Below are 21,586 nucleotides of genomic sequence, written 5' to 3'. Positions count from 1 at the left end.
CAAATTTTTCATCTGCCATTAGTGGTCACATTTATAGTTGGAGCTTGTAAGGTGCAGAGTGTCCTTAACTCTCATTGACTGCTGAGGGCATTCAGCACCAGGCAGGAGGTGCTCAGCACTTCAGAAGATCAGTCCCTGATATTTTGTACTGAGTTAGAAGAGCCATACTAGTGCAAAATATCTCGCCTGTAATAATTCCAAGTTCTGCACTTGTATCAGCAATTGCAAAGAGGTTAACTAAAATCATGTCTGGATGATGGCATATGCACAACTGAGCACTTATAGTGAGATAATTACAGTGCATTTTAATTTATTTTTACTAAGCATATTTCTAATCTCTGCTAGGATCAAAATTCAACTCTCACTTGATTCAAGATGTAGGATCCTGTAAACCTGAAAGACTTCTCTCCAAAATACAATGCACATATAATGATTTCTAAACTGCACTCTGATGTTTACAGAGTGCTGTAGCTATTCACATTAACATAAAGCAGTGTAAGGCAGATTGAACTCCATTAGGAGCTAAATTTAGTGACTTGCTAACTTCTTTTTGATATGTTTTTATAATTTCATTGTATTATGACACTTGGTTTCAAATTTGCATGAGTAAATGAGCCTCTCACTGAGTCAGGTGCTAAAGATTTTTTACTTATCTACTGAGAAATAAGGCATTTAAAAAATAGTAAGACTAGAAAGTGATGTATCCCTGACATATTTAGTTTATATTTTTTCAGCAGTGCTGACTGAACATTTTTTAGTACTAATGATACAATAAAGCTATTTGTACAACATTTAACAGGCAAAATAATTTTATATTATGAAGAATTTTGCAAAGAAGCTAGTATATTTTGTGTAGGAGTAACATTTTTAAAAAATACAAATTTACATTTAATTAAAAACAGAAATGAAATGGACATGAGCAACACATCTCAAAGAGCAAAAGTTACGAAAGGTTAGTAACCATTTTTTCCATGAAATGGTCTTTGAATTAATCAAAACTAAAATATTACAGTTCAATTCAAAATAAATATAATATATTTAATATTAAAGAACCACTTTAAAGCAGGTCCCCAAAAGCTTGTTTTAATAAGATGGCTACTATTAAATAATACCAGTTGCTCAGTAAAGCATTTAGTGTTGATTAAGCACCACTCAGCATTATTGTCATATAATTCTGTCACCTCAGTTAATTTTTTAATTGTCAATTTCTATTTTATTACTATACAATCACTATCGTTTTAAAATCAAAGTAACTATATATTCAAGACCAGCATTGGGTTTGAGCTTTTTGAGATCTGTTATATTTTTTCCTACAGTACAGTGACTAAGGATAAGTCTATACTACCGCAGTAAGTCGACCTAAGTTATGCTACTCCAGCTACGTGAATAATGTAGCTCGAGTCAACGTAGCTTGGGTTGATGGAAGACACTCTCCCGTCGACTTACCTTACTCTTCTCATTTGGAGTGGAGTTCCAGGGTCAACCGGAGAGCGATCTGCGGTCGATTTGGCATGTTGCCGGCACAGAGAGCCCAAGGGGGCAACAGCGGGGTCCGTTGACCGGTGTGCTTCGTGCCAATGAACGCACCAGGGTGGAGAAGCAGACAAAGTTTATTCAAGAGCTCTGAATAGGCACTAGGAGACGAGCATGTCTCAAATCAAGCGCACTGATACAAGCAGTTTTTCCCTTTTTAACCTTTCCTTCCTCCCCCCCTTCCTTCCCTACCTCCCCCCCCCATAGCAGTTACATTAAACGACCTTGGCTGTGTAGCTTGTTCGCTACAAGTTATTTTGCCTTCTGCAAGTTATTTTGTCCTTCAGCTAGAAGCATGTAGGTTCCCCTTATCACTACCGCTTTCCAGCTGCTGGCCTGTGAAGTTAGTAAAGTTTAACATGGAGGGGCTTTGGTTCACTTTGGCCTAGAGCGGGGGGGGCTTCGTCGACTCTCGTGGTCTTCCACCTCCCCGAGTTACCTAGGGTGATGCCTAGTGACACCAACAACTCCCTCCTTTGAGAACACTCAAAAGGCACCGGCTTGAGTTTTCTCATAATTTGAGGACAAAATGTGATTTAAGGCCATGGTCTTAGGATCATTGATTAAAGGGAAAAAGGAAGTGTCTTGACTTCTAGAGGTGGTACATACTTTAACCATTCAACATTTCAGGCATGAGAAGAGAGCTAGGGTGAGGAAACAAAGTACGAGACCAGTAAGCAGGAGGCGGACAAGACCACCTGCCAAGCCCCCTAGGCTAGGGAGCCAGCTCCAGAGGGTATCAAATAGAGTGGATTCCTGTTCCTGGGCCTTCCACTGATTGAAGGCCTGTTCAGAGGACAGGATGTGCTTGTTAATGTCCTCTGCGTTATTTGGGATGTATGTGCAGCATTCATTACCGATAAGGGCACATGCTCCGCCCTGGGAGGCCAGGACATAATCCAGGGCCTGGTGACTTTGCAGAGCCAGCAATCGAAGCTGGTACAGCTTGGAGCTTATGCCTTTTTCTATGGCCAGGGTGTCATTGGCACACTGGGTAAGGAATACAGAGAGCCTTTTATAGAGCTGGGCCAGTCGTCCCATGCCATAGGACGGGAGGAGAATCATACCAAGTCGATCTCCTTCACTAATAGGTTCAGTGGTGGCATATAGACACCGGCGCCGTCGGGGACGGCTACTTGGGGCCTGGGGGAGAACTCGCAGGGGAGGGGCCAGAAACCCTAGATAACAGCTACCATACCAGCGGTTGGGCAGTGTCTTATAGGCGCTGTGGCCACATATATAATACATTCGGCCATTCCCTAACATGGAATTGTTGCCGCTTTTACTTAGGCTTGCTGAGTATTGTGAAAAGGTTTGGGGCACGTCGCCCACGTGGTGACCTGTGGCGTTATACAGGGACATACTGGTGTTAGCATCAGGGGACAGGTAGTATTGGCAGGTACTGTTGCCGGCAAACCACCAGGGAAGGGTGCCGGTGTTGTTTTGCTTAGATTCTTGGTAACATAACAGGCCCACAGGGGATGAGGCTAATTTAATGGCTTGTGGAATGGTGGTAGCATTACTAAATGGCCTCCAGGTGTCATTTCCTAGCAGGCTAAAGGGGGCTTCTGAGGTGCAGTTTTGTTTTACCGCTTCGTCCCCAAGCTTAGAAGAGTTCCACGCCAGCCAGAGCTGACAGGTGTCGGACCAATTTTGGGGAATGGCTCTCCAGGGTAGCCCTGCCGAATGGTGAGGGATTTGGGAACATATCCAACAATTGGAGAGATTGAATTCCCAGGCAAAGGCAACCTTCAGGGCCTCATACGTGTTTGTTTCCAAGTTGTTAGGGATTCCTTCCCATCCCGCATGTGCTTGAGGGGAAACGGGAGTTAACGAGAGGAATGCTCCCATGGCACAAAGCAGCATGGTGGCAGACCCTGGACCTGAACCCATGCTGTAATTACAATTCCCCAAATGCCCATAAAAGAATAATTACCAACAGCAGACAGATTAGAAACAAAAGGGACCAGGCCAATAGGTTAGGCTGGCCACCTGAAAACAAACACAACCAATGCTCAGAGTTCTCGTGGAGAGTGCGCTGCGACTGTCCAAAGGGAGCACAAGGCATTCCCAGCAAACCTTATTGTCGCTTAAATAACAGTTTAAGTCCCAGATCGTCCCTGGAAGTTTTTTCAGCAGGCTGGACGGTCCACTGTTCGGGAGCGGGCACTGCTTTCAGACGGGAGTGATGAATCCAGTTCTTGTGTACTTCGACCTTTGCTGCTGTATGGGAAACCAACAGGACGGTGTAGGGTCCCTTCCACTGCTCTTGGAGAGGCTTGTCCTTCCAGGTCCGAACGAATACGGAATCGCCTGGCTGCAAGGAGTGGATCGGGGCATCCAGCAGAAGAGGCTGTGAATCTTTGGTGTACCTGTGGAGAGAAGAAAGAACAGCAGACAGAGAGCACATGTACTGAGATAAGAAACCGTACCCCATTTCCCACTCCCCTGCCAGAACCAGTGTACTGTTCAGAGGCCATGCCCTTCCAAACATAATCTCGAAGGGACTGAGCCCTAATCTGCCCTTAGGGAGAGCGCGGACGTGGAGCAAAACAAGGGGCAAAGCATCAGGCCATCGAAGAGAAGCCTCCTGACAGACCTTTGAGAGGTGTCGCTTAAGAGTCTGATTTCTACGCTCCACTACCTCACTGGCCTGCGGTCACCATAGCATGTGGAGCTTCCAGGGGATCTGTAGGGCATCCAATATCTTTTGAAAGACTTGTGACGTGAAGTGTGTTCCGCTGTCAGATTCCATCCACTGGGGGAGCCCAAAGCGGGGAATGATCTCCTTGACAAATTTGAGGGCCACTATTTTGGCAGTGTTGTTATGGCATGGGAAGGCTTCGAGCCATCCGCTGAATCAATCCCACCAAGACGAGGAGGTATCTGAACCCTTGGGTCCGGGAGAACTCAGTAAAATCTATTTGCCAAACCAATCCCAGGCCTGGGGTAGGTTCCAGAGTGGCTGGTGGCACTGACACTCCCGGTCGAGGGTTATTCTTTTGGCAGAGCAGACATTCAGCCTGTACCTGGGATGCTATGAGTCTAAGTCCAGAGGTTAGAAAATATTTACTCATAAGCTGGGTAAGAGCCTCCCTGCCAGCATGAGTGGTTTGATGCAACTGCTACAGCACCGGCTGGATCAGGTCCTTCGGTAGGAGGATTTTTCCTTCCGTGGAGTGGAGCCATCCCTCCTTTTCCTGGAGACCGAGTTTGTCGGCCAGTTTTCTTTCATCATGGGAGTACTGAGGGGCTGCAAGCTCACCTACTGATGGGATGAGAGCATGCATGTGGGCATCTTCAGCTTCCAGTGGTTCCAGGATAGCAGCTCGCTTGGCCTCCCTCTCCGCCCTGGCATTACCCCTAGCCACATCTTGATCTTCCCTTTGATGAGCCTTACAGTGTACCACCGCCACTGCTGAGGGGAGTTGTACAGCTTCCAGGAGCCGGAGAATCTGGGTCCATGTTTGACCGGAGAGCCTTGGGCTGTCAGCATTCCTCTCTGCTTCCACAGACCTGCATGAGCGTGTAGCACTCCAAAAGCATATCTGGAATCAGTAAAAATGTTAACTCTTTTTTCCCTTTTGACAGTTCAAGTGCACGGGTTAAGGCTACCAATTCAGCCAGCTGGGCTGATGTCCTGGCAGGCAAACCCTCAGCTTCCACAGTATCGTAGAGGGTCACGACAGCATAACCCACCCTCCTTTGCCCGTCTATAACAGTACTACTGCCATCGGCATACCACTCACAAGCTGCATTTGGGAGTGGTTGATCTTTTAAGTCCGGGTGGCTGGAGTATTGGGCGTCTGTGATATCCAAACAGTCTTGTTCCTGTTCCTCTGTTTCTGGCAACATGGTGGCTGAGTTGAGGGAGGGGCAGGTCTGTAGGGTAACTTCAGGATTTTCTAAAAGTTTGGCCTGATACCGGGCTACCCGAGTCTGGGTAAGCCAGAGACCACCCTTAGTGTCCAGTAGGGCTTGGACCATATGGGGAGTATACACTTGCACAATTCCCCCCAGTGTCAGTTTTTCAGCTCCCCAAGCACTAGGGCAGTTGCTGCGACCCCCGTAAACATGCCGGCCACCTCTGGGCAATTTGATCCAGTTGTTTGGAAAAGTAGGCCACAGGACGTTTCCAGGTGCCTAATAACTGAGTAAGCACTCCCAGGGCAACCCCTTTTCGTTCATGTACGTACAGTTGAAATGGCTTAGAGAGGTCTGGCAGACCCAGGGCTGGGGCTTCCATCAGTTTCCTTTTAAAACCTTAAATGCCTTGTCGGCTTCTGAGGACCAATGAAAGGAGTCGTGATCCACTCTCTTAACGCATTTGTACAAGGGTTTAGCCCACAGTCTGAACTCTGGGATCCATATTCTGCAAAAGCCCACCATACCCAGAAACGCCCTAAGCCGTTTACGATTGCTTGGGATAGGAACTTGGCAGATAGCTTCCTTACTTTCATTTGAAAGCTGACGCTCCCCCTGCCTTATGTGAAACCCTAAGTATTGTACTTCTGGGAGGGCAATTTGACCCTTACTCCATGCTACTCGGTATCCTCGGAGTCCAACAAAGTTCAAGAGGCTCACAGTGGCTTTAAGGCAAGGGGTTAGACCCACAGCGGCAATTAACAAGTCATCTACGTATTGCAGGAGGAGGACCTTGTCCTCATTGTCCCACTCCTCCAAATCTCTGGCCAGGGCCTGGCCAAAAAGGGTGGGGGAATTTTTAAATCCATGGGCCAACACTGTCCAGCAAAGCTGTTTTGTAACCCTTCTTTTGTCCTCCCACTCAAAGGAGAAAATCTCCTGAGATTGAGTGTCGACCGGAATCGTGAAGAAAGCGTCTTTTAAATCCAGAACCGAAAAATGGTATACTGCCCCCCTATAGAGGCCAACAGCGTATACGGGTTTGGAACAAGGGGGTGCAGAGTCTTAACCCACGCATTAACCGCCCTCAGGTCCTGGACCAGCCGATATGTGCCATTAGGCTTTTGTATAGGCAAGATGGGAGTGTTCCAAGCTGACTCGCATTCTCGAAGTACCCCGTACTTTAGGAACCGGTCTATAGTCTCTTGCAGTCCCTCTCTGGCTTCCCTTTTGATCGGATACTGCCGGATTCGCACCGGGCCTTTTCCTGGCAAGAGCTGAACATTAGCAGGAGTTTGATGGGCTGCCTTTCCTGGGACCCCAGACGCCCATACCAGAGGATATACCTGGTCCTCCCACTGGCTCCACTCTGGGGCTTGCATGGCTGAGGGCTCTATTGCAAGGGTCATTATCCAGGCATTCTCGGGGGGTAAGGTAAGAGTTACTTCATCTTGGGTGAAATGCAGGGTGGCACCTAAGCGACAAAGCAGGTCCCGTCCCAGTAGGGGCGTTGGACAATCGGGGAGGTAGACCAGTTTGTGAGAGAGAGTTCTGTTTCCCAAAGCACATTCCGCTGGGGCATACACTGGACACTTGGTTCCTTTCCTTGTGGCACCCACCACGGTGAGGGACTCCGCCACAGGCAGCTGAAGGGGTTGGTTTACGGCGGTTTGTGCCGCCCCAGAGTCTACCAAAAAGTCTATTTCCAAATTTCCCACCCGCATTTTTACTTGCGGTTCCGGGGGCAGGATGGTCCGTCTCCCCTGACACCCCTATTCATGATCCTCTGCCGCCATCATAGGGGCGCTTTCCCTCTCGGAGCAGTCATTTTTCCAGTGTCCCTCCTGCCGGCATATAGCACACTGATTGCGACCCAGATGCCTTTCCTGCGGGCCCTTACTACCCGGCCCCTGCCACCTTCCCGTGGCCTTTCCTTAGTGCTGACCTGCACTGCCGCTACCATCATTTTAATTTGCCTCTTTTCTTTTTCTCCCTCTCTAAGGGTATGAGCCCTATTTGCGGTTTCCAGGATCTGTGCCATGGACATGCCCATTAAATCCTCCTTTTTCTGTAGTTTCCTTTTAATGTCAGGGGCCGCATGGCTGGTAAAAATACTCTTTTTAATAGACTCATAGACTTTAAGGTCAGAAGGGACCATTATGATCATCTAGTCTGACCCCCCACATGATGCAGGCCACAAAAGCTGATCCAACCCCTTTCCCTTGACTCTGCTGTTAAAGTCCCCAAATTCTGTGATTTAAAGACTTCAAGTTGCAGAGAATCCTCCAGCTAGCGACCCCCGCCCCCATGCTGCGGAGGAAGGCGAAAAACCTCCAGGGCCTCTGCCAATCTACCCTGGAGGAAAATTTCTTCCCGACCCCAAATATGGCGATCAGTAGAACCCCGAGCATGTAGGCAAGATTCTCCAGCCAGACCCTCATTGGCCATTGATACTATTTACCAGCGATGGCACGCTGTTGATTTGACTAAAATCACGTTATCCCATTAAACCATTCCCTCCATAAACTTATCTAGCTTAATCTTAAAGCCAGACAGGTCCTTCGCCCCCACTGTTTCCCTCGGAAGGCTGTTCCAATATTTCACCCCTCTGATGGTTAGAAATTGTCTAATTTCAAGCCTAAACTTCCCCACGGCCAGTTTATATCCATTCGTTCTCGTGTCCACATTAGTACTGAGCTGAAATAATTCCTCTCCCTCCCTGGTATTTATCCCTCTGATATATTTAAAGAGAGCAATCATATCCCCCCTCAGCCTTCTTTTGGTTAGGCTAAACAAACCGAGCTCCTCAAGTCTCCTTTCATACGACAGGTTTTCCATTCCTCTGATCATCCTAGTGGCCCTTCTCTGTACCCGTTCCAGTTTGAGTTCATCCTTTTTAAACATGGGAGACCAGAACTGCACACAGTACTCCAAATGAGGTCTCACCAGTGCCTTGTACAACGGAAGCAGCACCTCCTTATCCCTACTAGATATACCTCGCCTAATGCATCCCAAGACCGCATTGGCTTTTTTCACTGCTACGTCACATTGCCGACTCATAGTCATCCTGCGGTCTACCAGGACTCCGAGGCCTTTCTCCTCCTCCGTTACGTCCAACTGATGCGTCCCCAGCTTGTAACTAAAATTCTTGTTAGTCATCCCTAAATGCATCACCTTACACTTTTCACTATTAAATTTCATCCTATTTCTGTTACTCCAATTTACAAGGTCATTCAAGTCTCCCTGCAGAATATCCCAATCCTCCTCCGAGTTGGCAATACCTCCCAACTTCGTGTCATCCGCAAACTTTATCAGCCCACTCCTACATTTGGTTCCGAGGTCAGTAATAAATAATTAAATAAAATGGGACCCAAAACTGAACCTTGAGGAACTCCACTGGTGACCTCAGTGGAGGTCAATAATTGCCTCAGTTGCTTGATTGTCGGGATTTGCATTAGTAGTTTGTTGGATAGTGTCCCTAATACGTTGCAGAAAAGCAACTGGACTTTGGCTCCTGTATTAGCGCATATGGCCTGGCCCAATTGTTGTGTCGGATAGCCGAATGGCGGAGACCATGTAAAAGCAGTTCTTTGTAGGAGGTGAGACGGGTTTGGCCCACAGGGTCATTAGGGTTCCACCTGGGATCTGCTAGGGGGACCATGTCCGCAGGCACCGGGACGTGATTTGGATCCAGGTCATGTCTCCGCTGTGCCTCCTCCCTTGCTTTGGACATAACCTGATTCCGCTCCACCTCAGACAACAGGGTCCTCATGAGGATATTACAGCCATCCCAGTCAGGCTTGTGGCTGGCCAGACGCCCTTCAAAAACTGAGATAAACTTGCTTGGTTCGTGGAAAATTCCCCTGCCTGTGCCTTAAAGGCTGCTAGGTCGACTAGGTTAAAAGGCACATGGGTGTAAACCTGCATAGGAATGGCCTGATTCCTATCCGAGCCATGTCTGGACACCACGGTCTCGGTGATCAACGGATAAAATCCCACCGAGGGGTGATTTCTGGAACCTGAGACACCCTTTCTTTATATAGTGGGGGTGTTATAGCTGAAGGGGACACCGGACCTGCCATTACAGCTGTGGGGGGGTTCTGGGGACTAACAGTAGCTACTACTGAACCTGTCGGAGTCAAATTACACTTTTGCAAAATATCTGTTCTATTTCGTAAAGCCATAAACAATTGCGCATGCATATGTTCGTTCCATTTACCCGTTCGCTGACAAAACAGGAGTAATTGAAAGATCATGTTATAATTAAGTGATCCTTCCGGTGGCCACCTTTCCTGGTCCTCTAGCTGATATTGAGGCCAGTCTACTGTACAGAACCTTTTTAATCTACTTTTAGTTATTGGATTTGCGTCAAAACACTTTCCAATTTGCTAGAATGCATTCTAAGGGCGTACACCATGCCCTGCCTGTCGTACTCTGTCCCTGCCCCATGGCCTAGGGTGACACTGGGCATCCCCAGGTCCTAACAGGCAAAAGTCCACACCTCTGGACTGTTCCTACCTTATCCAAGGGACCGGTTCCGCACCGTCACCCGCAACCGCTTCTCCACCATCCGAGCGCGTTGCACCATTGTGCCCTCCGGGGTCAATCAAACCGCGTCTCCGCCGAGGCCCCCGATGAAGTCACTGGTGCGCGCTGGGCGTCGGTCGTCGCCGCAACCCGTTGACCACCAGGAGGGATCCGGGCAAGGCTAAATTTCAGCCTCGAGCCCACCCAGGGATGCCAAAACTGTTGCCAGCACAGAGGGCCCGAGGGGGCAACAGCGGGGTTTGTTGTCCGGTGTGCTTCGCGCCAATGAACACACCAGGGTGGAGAAGCAGACAAAGTTTATTCAAGAGCTCTGAATAGGCACTAGGAGACCAGCATGTCTCAAATCAAGCGTGCTGATACAAGCAGTTTTTCCCTTTTTATCCTTTCCTTCCTCCCCCCTTCCTTCCCTACCTTCGCCCCCTGTAGCAGTTACATTAAACGACCTTGCCTGTGTAGCTTGTTTGCAATGTTCCCTTCTGCAAGTTATTTTGTCCTTCAGCTAGAAGCATGTAGGTTCCCCTTATCATTACCGCTTTCCAGCTGCTGGCCTGTGAAGTTAGTAAAGTTTAACATAGAGGGGCTTTGGTTCACTTTGGCCTAGAGCGGGGGGGCTTCATCGACTCTCGTGGTCTTCCACCCCCCTGAGTTACCTAGGGTGATGCCTAGTGACACCAACAGGTGGGTCTGCACTAGACCCGCTAAATCGACCCCCGGTGCATCGATCGCCAAAGCATCGATCCGGTTGTAGCGTAGACATAGCCTAAGATGACAAGAGGCACTGTCCAATCTACCTGCCCAATCTTTTGCTGCAATGTGTGGCAGGGAGATTCTTTAATGTTGAAGAAAGTAGCTAAATTAACAGTCTTTGAGCCTGAGGTCATTATCCCTATGCACTGAATAGGTACAGCACATGCTGTGGTAGCATCAGCTTTTCCTACACTGCACCTCAACTCTTGGAAGGATCACCCCTAAGTCTGAGATGGTACGGCAGTCTCCATGTTCCACTCAGACTTTGGATTCTTTTCTATGGAGATTCTCAGCAGAGCTGCCAAGTGTGATGATGATTTTTGTGGTACCTCTCCATTAAGAATTGGATGGAGATCATGGGTCCATTTCACCAACACTGGTCAGATGGTAACAACATTCATTCACTAGTGACCTGGCTTGGATTTGGATTTGACCTGGTAAAGTCAAAGGTGTGAAAGACCCTATTCCTGATTACCAGTTCCCTGGGCCTACCAATCTCTCCTGACGTCACCATTTTTAACCTGTTTGTTATTGATTTTTTTATGCTGTGTCATTAGTAGTGACAGATGCTTTTAATTAAAAAAAAAAAAAAAAAAAAAAAGCCCAAGAGGAGACCATTCTAATTTGGCATGACATTATGAGACAGAACAGTTCCTGGCATGTGAGGTACATAAAAGGTCATCTTCCATTGCTACAGCCTTTTGGAATAGTGGAATTAAGTTCAAACTCGGGATGTTTTTGAAGTCTTAAATCTCTCTGGGGATGCCTTTCATAACATCTTCGAACTGGATAACACTACGGCAAATGAAATACACTGCACTGGATTAAAGGGTTATTTCCCCTGTGTGTCAAGCTGACATAGAATACTAAACCTCAGGTTGTTCTAGAGTTGTCTCTATCTGCTGACACCCCTCTGCTCTACATAACAGCTCTTGGAGGCTTTTCATGGAAGTTGGTGATTATTTATTCAGCTTCATTGCTTCTTGAATGTGGAACAATTTTATGCAGCAAAAAAACAAAATAAAGCAACTAAATGGGAAGAAATTTAATGGGCTTCAAAATGTGAAAGAACTGATGCAGGGAAGAGCAAAGCTGCCTCTTCAGTTCTATTATGCTGCTCTATAATTTATACTGAAATACAAAATATAGATCTGTCTGCATTGCCACTCATATGTTTAGCAGCGCGGAGCTTGCACTAACAACAGGGTGTGATATGTGCTACCCTGGTCTTATGTGTCTGTAGCAACAGTTAAAATTGGTTAAGGGCCACTTGCAGTGTGTTTTGTTGTAGAACAAATGTTCATTTTGCTTTGGAACTTGGTATGTGCATAGCCTGTGCAGATTGGATTTAGCACAGGGTAACCAAATCATGGCCAGCTGTGCAGTGTTGGAATCCTGCCAGAGATCACCATGGCTGAGCCCCAGAACAAGTCCCTGTACCTCCAAGGTGGGGAGCAGAGGACTGGGGAGAAAGATGTGTAATTTCAAATGTTGGACAAGAAACCTACACCAGCTCCTCCTGCTTCATCTACAACATGCTGAAACCTGTTGCACTGTAAACTTCGGTGAGGTTTCTTGGTGTCAGGTCAGGCTAAGCAAAAATGGAACTTCTGAGTTCAGGAAACCAAATTCCCATGCAGCATCTTTGAACTCACTCTGAAAACTCAAAGGTTTTCTTTGCTGTTTTCCCCTCTATCCCATCCGCCCCCCTCCTCCCAAATAATTTGAACTTAGTGGTTAAGCTGAAATATGACTGGAGATCCTATACAAGACTAACTTTAAGCTCAGTGAATTTCAGGGGCAGAAAAAAATTGCCAAGCGCCTTTCTCCCTGTGGTCTTACCAAGCCCATGAGAGTCCAAGGTCAGCTGGATTTATAGTATTACAAAGCTGTGCATGTCTTGACGGGAAAATGAGTGTACAGAATAAAGTACGTTCCGTGTTCTTGGCATGCCTTGGTGCCAAAAATATGGTACTACACATGCAAACACATTCCTTGTGTCTGTGTGCCTATCACACCCATCCTCTAATCTATATTGTACCTATCCCCCATCTGTCTGAAGGTCAGTCTCTGTCTTATATAGAGAGAAACATACACCGATAAAGCTAGATTCTTTTTCTGTAATTTCATCATGTTTTGTAATTAGCTGCTGGGGTTTGGCATGGATGATTGTTGGGATTGCAACTCCCAAGACCCTTTCTGCCCCTACCCTTCATAAACATGCTGTAATGAGCTTTTGACAAGGGAAGGTACAACAGACCTCTGGGAAACTCTTCCAGGCACACAGATTTTTCCAGGGAGGAATGATGGCACAGAAACAGACATTGGAAGGTTAGATTTATTTTCAAACTGGAGTGCACATGGCCAAACCTGTGAAGCTGTCCCTGCCTTGAGGCCTGTCAGCCTGCTAAAAAGGCCAACAGCACCTGCTATGCTACTCAAATAGCAAAGGTAGCAACAACAAAAATAACCTCCCCCAATTTCCCTTGAAAGACTTTATTTGTATCTTCTCTCTGTAGAGTGGCATGTGATAAAATAGCACTTTCATAATGGGACCTATATGTTGGATTGCAGCTAAGGTCATAAAAAAACCAGCCAAAGTGCTTGTTTGTAATGGATGTTTTCCTGCTTGTGGCTGTTGTAATAAGCAAGTTGGGGGAACTCTTTCAAATGTTGTTTTGATGTGCACTGGAAGTTAAACTTCAACTTGAGACTTGAAGGTTGTGACTTTCAAAGGAGCCTCAGGGTATGGCTATACTGCAATCTGTGTGTGTGTGTGTGTGTGTGTGTGTGTGTGTGGCACGCGTCGACATACCTGAGCTAGTTTTAATCAAGCCAGAGGAGACATGGGGGGGCCCAAAGCTAAGCACCAGTACCAATAGTAGTGGAGCGGTGGCAGCACAGACTTCAGTGCAGGCTAGCCACCTCAGGAAGCACCGAGTGTCCCAGCCAGGCTTGTACAGCCTGCTAGGAGGCCCGTGCTGCTGTGATACCCATGCTAGCTAGATTAAAGCTGGTGTCTACAGGTGCTGCGACCACACTTCTAGTTGCACTGTAGACAAATCTTAGGAGATTTATGTGCACAAGCCCATTAAAATCCAGTGGGATTTGGGCATCTACTGCTCCTTTAGACTCCTTTGAGAATCACAGCCTAAACATTTTCACAACTAATTTAGCGTTGGTGAAAGGTACTGAACTGGCAGGAGACCTGAAATACTTTATTCAGCGGCAAACTAGGTTTGGCACAGACAACAACAGTGGAAATGTCCCTCGTGTTTGTTTGTTTATTTGTATTATCATAGCATGTCAGACAGAGCCCTAGTCATGGACCGGCACCCCATTGTGCTAGTGATGTACAGACACAGAATAAATAAACAGTTCCTGCCCCCAAAGAGCTTCCAGTCTGACGTGCCTGCGTGCTCATATTGATTTTTACTCTGAGTAGGAGGAGATTTGCATCTCCATGGCCCATTCAGTTCTTAGCATCTCTGTTGTGTGTTATTTCAAAACCTATCCACTGGAAGAGGATTGAGACCTCCTTCAGATACATCAGTGAATAGCCATTAGGTCATATCACTGCTGACCAGACTTAGACTCAGACTAACAACTTCCTGGTGAAAGACTCTGTATCCTCTTACCCATTCCCTGGGACACCCAGTTTCCAAACATTAAAGATAATATTATGAAAGCTAGATGAATCTTTGGGGGAGGATGCGTAACCCCAGGCCACAAGAATATGGTTAATTACGTGTCAGGGTTCAAGTTATAGTACTTAATCTTCTGATGTTCTTTTTACTAGGGCCATTTGTGCCTTGGGTTTCAGATATATCAGATCCATCTTTCCATCTGGCCTATTGCACACCATCTCCAATCATCATAACAGCTTTCTTAACTCTCTCTCTCTCCCACAAATCAACCCTCACTTAGGACTCTGGACTTTGACCTTTCGTTTAAAATAGCAGATACCAAAAATATATTCTTTAGTCCCCATGGGAGCTTTTCTGCTTAGTTCAGCTGCTCCACTAGCTCATTCATCCCATTGCTCCTTTGGGTTAATCTAAAGCCACAAACGTGACCCATCCCAAGTGACCCTTGGGATGATCTGCAATCAGTAACCGAGTTACATGCTAACAATGGCCTCTACAGAAATTCCGAGGGGTAGAACAGAGACTACATGTGCTGCCCTTTCCCTGAATTCTTTTTAAGACGACCTCTTTCCAGGCATCAGGTTTGTCTGTTTTCCAAGTGTATTCACATATAAACACCTACACCCATTAAAAACGTGTGAAATTATAGCTTCAGTTTTCTGCTGTCCATGAGTAATTCAAATTACCTACTTTTTTAGCTTTACCTTTTATCTAGTAGCTTGAGAGCAGGAGTAATAATTCTGGAAATGATTCTGACGGGTGTGCAGGTTCCCTGAATTGCTTGTAGGTGGTTGCACACCCTCAACCCAATTGCCCCCTACGAGCTATTCTGTATTGCAACAGGGGAGCTAAAAATCTCATTAGGAAAATTAGTGAGACTGCAGCCATGCAAGCATTCCCCTTAATGGGTGCAGTAAGATGCTATCATTTATGAGTGGAGGGATAGCTCAGTGGCTTGCTAAAGCCAGGGTTGTGAGTTCAATCCTTGAGGGGGCCATTTAGGGAACTGGGGTGTAAAAAAAAACAAAAAAAAACCTGTCTGGGGATTTGTCCTGCTTTGAGCAGGGGGCTGGACTAGATGAGGTCCCTTCCAACTCTGATATTCTATGATTCTATACCAGCTTTATCACCTCTTTCAGCAGTTATTAGGCTGAGGGTGTTTTTTTAAGTGTTTAAATTATTTATTCTCTGTACTAAAAAATATAATTTGCAGGGAGTCTATATTACTTTTGTTCATAATAACAATTCTCTTTAAAAGCACTAATGTGGTAATGTGTTCCAGCAGATAGGGCGCTGGGTAAGAAGTCAGGAGGCCAGGGACTGATTCCCAGCTCTACCCCTGACCTTAACCTCAGTTCTTCAGCTGTGCTTGAGCTTCCCTGTTCTGTCAAATGGGAATGGAAAGCTTCCCAGCTTTGCAAAGTGCTTTGAGGTCTATTGAAAAGTGCTATGTTATGTAACCATTAGCTGTTTGTTGTGAGCTCTGTTTAATATTTCTGATTATACATTTTCTTATGGTGTCACCAGTAAATATGGTGCTGTACAGTGCAAATCAACACAATCCTTACCTCTAGTACCTTACAACCTAACTTAGCCAAGGACGTATGTAAAGATTTGTTGTTGTCTTTGGAGCTGTGTATATTAATCGTGGGGTTGGGGGGAAAACGACTCTGGGCGTATCTGAGATTTTAATGGGATACAAAAGGTTGGACAGTTTTAATGACATCAAATAACCCTGAAATCAATCCTTTCTCATCTCCATTCTTCTTTCAACCATCTAAAAATAAAGTTACATTTTAAGGACCTAAAACTGTGCAGTAGAAAAATAAATCATGATTGGTGGAGATCAGTGTCAAGGAAATAGCCCAAGACATTTCTCCCAGTCACTATGTTGCCTTAAGAGTCCAGGTGTGAGCCAAGTGTGGAGAGAGGGGTGGAGGTGTAAAAATGAATCTTCTGTCATACATCAAAAATATATTGTTGTTTAAGACCCCCCCCCCCAAAAAAACCTCACATTTATTTGTACAGCAGCTATTTACCCTGTGACTTTTTATAGCCTGATTGTCTGGGTGTTTAAATAGATGCATGGGTCTGTGGGTATTTGGGGAAAATAATCACTTGTAAGAAATTCTGCAGTTAAAGCAGATGGTGTGACATAAAATGTAGCTTTGCGGGTACTCGTGGAGCCCAAAATGTTGTCCATAGTTAATTTCACTCCACGATATGCAGCCTTTTGTTGCGAGAAGATTTGGACGAATGCTTGCATTTGATGCCTGTTGACGTTTGAATGTAGTGTGGAAGAACCTTTTGTCCATTTGCTGGGGGTGGGGGAAGAGCTGAAATTCCAGAATTTTCTGCCCTTTCGCCTGACTTGAGCAGTTTCCCATACCTACCTTTGCTCAATGAATAGAGTTTATGAAAGCCTTTTGACACAGATTGGTTTGATCTTGCCCTGGGCTCTAAGCATTAGCTTAGTGTCCAGCAGTTCCTTTCTGTTCATCTTTTTTTGTCTCTTCAGCTCTTAATTTTCCTTTTGCTCTCTCAGCATGGCCCCTATTGTGCCACTATATTTGTTCAGCAAAAAATGTGTAGATGGTTTCTTCTGCCACCCATGCTGCTTAATAAATTGTCCAGCATGAGGTGCTGAAGACCAATGCACCTCATCCTGCTATTTCATCTCCAGCTGGTGGAGTACATCTCTATACCTGCCTAGAGAGGGCAAGTTCTGAGGACAGACCCTCTTATGCACAGTTGCCCAGTGCACTGGCTGGTATCTTGCTAAAGAGCAGCAGAAGCTTCCTTTGTTGGCATTTTAAAAGCTGGGGTTTTTTGGTTGTATTTTTTTATAAATCGCTCTTTCCCCTCCCCCTCCAAATAACTGACAACTGCATTTTCCTTGGTCCGTGTGATGTTTGCATGTGTGCATAAAAACAGTAGAAAGCATTGCATTGATGTAGGTGTCAGTAATCTGATATGTATGTACATCGGGGACTATTTTGCACTAAATCACTTTTTGTTTTACAGTCTCCTTCATCAGCAAGTATAAACCCTTCCACTCTCCTCTTCACCTACCCAAAGACCAAATCTGGAAAAAGTAACCAAAAGGGAGGCCCACATCATAAACAAAACAGGGAAAGCGGGATGGTGTTGAAATAATTTAAGGGTAAGTGATGCTTTTTTATCCTTTTCCTTCTCTCCCCTCATTCTAACATGAGGTCTAGAAAACAAGCTAAATCCTTGGTGTTGAGTAGAGGGTAATATAGAGATGAGCCATGAGGCAACTTAACTTGTATGTATCGCCAAGATGGATGCGTGACTGAAAACAACTGTTCTCACAAGAAACATGGTGATGTGGTTTACAAGGATGACATAATCTTGTCTTAACTGAGGAAACCTTTACAAAGAGGGAGTACTTCAGAGCTTTGAACTTTCTCTTTTTGGTACACAGTTCTATTGTGTGTTTTTCTTTTACATTGCAACGTGGACGTGGGATGGGGTAACTGATCATTAGCATTTTATTTGCATTTTGTGGAATGTTGTGACTCCCTATTCTGAAATCTTCCACTGTTGTGGGTTTTGGTAAATTTTTTAACGGAGGAACCTAAAAATGAATGTCTTTCTCACTTCATCAGTGAGAGATTAATGTCTTTTAATTATCAGATGTCACTGGATTTTCCAAAAATGCTTTCAAAGGTCAAAAGGATAAAAGATAGCAAAAGAATCAACTTGCAATATGCATCAGATCAGTGTGCAATTTAACTGGAAATATACATCTTAGGAGACTTATTTATACTGAACTTTCCTTTCCACATGAAAGGAAAAAAATCAAGGTATAATAATGATCTATTACCCCGCCTTTGTAAATCAGGATCCTGTCTGAAATAAAGTTGCTAGAAAGCATTATTTAGGATTAGTGGTCTCTAAGTGTTGGAGAACAAATTTTCAAAGATGGAACAAGGTATGAGTATGCAAATATCTATATTTCCTCACATACCCATTCATAGGTAGATAGGTTGCACAGTTGCTCACATGGAAAATTTTGCCATATGTCGTTGGGGTTTGGGCTTCGTTACTACTATTTTTGTAATGCTTGTTCATAAAATTCATAGCTGGGAGGGGAACTTAAATCCCTGCTTCAAGTCAAAAAAGGAAAATATGGAACTGGAAAGGTAGACCATATCATTTAAGAAACATGATTTATAAATTAATCTTCATCTGGTATGCCATCTGCGGCACGTATCTCAATACAAAAATCTTGGTTTTAGATCTCTTTAAAGAGCTCTGTTCTAATTGGCTGCCTGAGATTTCTGTGTTGCTAATAGGGAATCAGCTTTTTTTGGTCATTGTTATTTCTGCACCAAGTAGGCTATAGGGACAAATGCAAGAGTGCCTAGAAAATATGAAAGAAAGCAGGACTCCATTTGGTCAGGTGATTAGCATGTGCCAACGTAGTGCTATGTGACTAACTTCCAGACAAAGCCAGTAAGTGGTTATATTTCGTACGAATGTATGCTTGGCACCTGCTGCACTGTGGTGCAAAAGATTGACTGTGGGTTTTCTGCCTGATTTTTGGGTACAGTCAGCTAGTTAGATGTCTAAATAATTTAATTTGTGAGTGCAAACTTAGAGAGCATTTAAAAAAATGTGGCCCATTTGGGTCCCTAGTGAATCCATCCCCAGGGAAATCAAGCGCAGGGTTGTTATTTATTGTACAATTTCTAGAGCGTTGTCCAATCTAAGTTTTAAATATCCTGAGTAATAGGGTCTCCCCTACTATCTCCCTGAGATGGACTATTGCACTCTGTGTGTGTCAAAGAGAAGCAGGGAAATCTCCTTTCCCTGCTTTTAAACTTCCTTTTCTCTGATTCTAAACTTTGGGTTGCTTTCCTAGCTATTTCCAGAGAATGCTTCTCTCTCTCTCTCTGTAATTTTTTACATTTAATTCATTGAATACCATACCACATGTTATTTACTTCTCTCCTAAGCTCTGAGACCTCTGTGTTTTTCTGTTCCCTCATCCCCAAGTATTTCACAAATATGGCTCTTGTGCAGGAAGCGTTTAAGCCTTTACTTAAATGCCCTTCCTAAATAGGGATGCTTTTCTGAATCAGGGCCGCCCAGAGGGGGGGGGGGCAAGTGGGGCAATTTGCCCCGGGCCCCACAGGGGCCCCCATGAGAATATAGTATTCTATAGTATTGCAACTTTTTTTATGGAAGGGGCCCCCAAAATTGTTTTGCCCCAGGCCCCCTGAATCCTCTGGGCAGCCCTGTTCTGAATCAGGGCCTTTGTCACTGCTTGGCATTGCCTCGTGACTTCCCTTACTCCTGTTTCCTTGAGAGAAGCCAGTAAACCCTGGGAGCCTTTTCTTTGCTCAATTGGAAGTTATCTGATAACTGCAGGAGAATCGGAGGGGCTTAAGAATCCACAAAGAGGCCAGGGTGCCAGCTGCACCATCCCTCTCTCATGATGGTTTCACCACAGTGGAGAGAAAGTGCATTCACTTTGCTGTTTCTCTTCATTGGTGATGTCATTAATGTACTGTAACTACATCTCCAGGGACACTCATAGACACTCATCTCCTATAACACTCATAGATTGAGGTTATCCAGGAATTCAGTACGGATGGTGAAATATTACAGGTTTATTGCCTTTCCATTCATTTTGTTCTCATGCCTTTCTGCCTGGCTGACTCATTACCATTCGGCCTCTGCTTGCAATTTCTATTTGCTGCAGTAACGCCCACTGGACAAGACAAGGGCACTTGCAAACCACTGATGCCTGCAACCAGGTCCTTTGGTGTTTTTCTTCTCACTAGATCCTGTGGCTGTGGTAGTGAAGCACTGCAGTTACAGAGAGTTAAATGTTAGAGATGCCATTTGCCAAAGCATGAAGTAGAAACAAAATACTAACATGAACCCTAAGCAGAAGAAATGCATGTTGCATCGAGCCCTGACAGCTGCCAGATTTAGGAGCTTGTGAGAGTTCTCACTTCCGAGAAAGCCCTGCAGTGAGGATGGAGTCCAGTCATAGGCTCTGGCAGCAAGAATCTCCCAATTGATGTTAACTACATTGTCGGGGAAACGATGAGAACTGGTCGGGTGCATAACCAGGTCCCAGGCCATTTTAGATTCTTAGTTTCTGCTTAAGAACTCTTTTTCCTCTCTTCTACAGCAGTGGTTTTCAACCAGGGGCCCCCGGGGGCTGCAAGCAGGTTTCAGGGGATCTGCCAAGCAGGACCAGCATTAGACTCTCAGGGGCCCAGGGCAGAAAACTGAAGTCGCACTGCATGGGGCTGAAGCCCGAGGCCCTGAGCTCTGCCACCCAGGGCTGAAGCCGAAGCCTAGCAATGTAGGTTTGCGGGGGCCCTTGTGGCATGGGGCCCTGGGCAGTTGCCCTGCTTGCTACCCCCCAACACTGGCCCTGCCCTTTATATGCAGAAAAATGTTGCCGTGGCACAGGTGAGCCGTGGAGCTTTTATAATATGGTGGGGGGGGGGGGGGGGGGCTCAGAAAGAGAAAGGGTGAGAACCCCTGGCACTGAAAGGAGCAAGTTGTGTCATGGCCACTTGTTGTGGAATCATTGGATACAAGAACACATTTGCCAGTTTAACTAATGGTGGAGGTGCTTCTTTTCTGACAGAAAGAACTGAGAGCCCAGCCCACCGGCATAGAGCCTAACCCCATTGAAAGACCAAATAGCTACAATTCACAGCTGAATGTTCAAGATGAAAATTAAAAACTAAATTACACACCTGTTTGTTGTGTATAGTTGCAGGAGTGTGGATCAGAATCAATAACCTACCTATTAATTTTCTTTTTCATTCTCTCATTCTGTCTCTCTCTCGTGCACACGCGCACACACGCTTGCTTTCACAGCCTTTCTTAGTAACAGTGGCTAGTTACTTGATAACTTTATCACCCTTTGTAACTGTCTTAAAAATCATCCCCTAATTGCTTCAATTATTTTTGATCCCACTCTCTAGATTTGTGCATTATTTGTAAGTTGTTCAGTAAGGTTTGAAAAATGCGAACAGTTTTGCCTGAATCCGTTTTTGATATTCCTTGTAAATTTCCAGCCTTGTGATGGATACGTTATTTCTCTTCCAGATGGGGGTGGTTTCAATCATGTGGCATTAGCACTAGCCATTTCATAGGCAAGTACATTTCAAGTTTTTTTCCTTAAAATGAAGATCACTGACTCTCAACCCTGAGAAGGTCTCTCACTTATACACAGGGCTAAAATCTTG

The 21,586-nt window shown here is 45.4% G+C and overlaps 1 protein-coding gene across 8 annotated transcripts in view; it reads left to right on the top strand.

Moving 5' to 3' along the window:
* The window catches only part of NEXMIF (neurite extension and migration factor), a 243,365-nt gene that overhangs the window by 160,929 nt on the left and 60,850 nt on the right, over positions 1 to 21,586 (top strand). For all 8 annotated transcript variants that reach the window (XM_042851038.2, XM_065556595.1, XM_065556592.1 and 5 more), the window contains one exon: positions 17,364 to 17,502. The gene's annotated coding sequence lies outside the window, so the exon portion shown is untranslated. The remainder of the gene's footprint in view (positions 1 to 17,363; positions 17,503 to 21,586) is intronic.

Source organism: Chrysemys picta, chromosome 9, assembly GCF_011386835.1.
Source record: "Chrysemys picta bellii isolate R12L10 chromosome 9, ASM1138683v2, whole genome shotgun sequence".
NCBI lineage: Eukaryota > Metazoa > Chordata > Testudines > Emydidae > Chrysemys > Chrysemys picta.
This window is presented reverse-complemented; position numbering and strand designations above follow the sequence as displayed.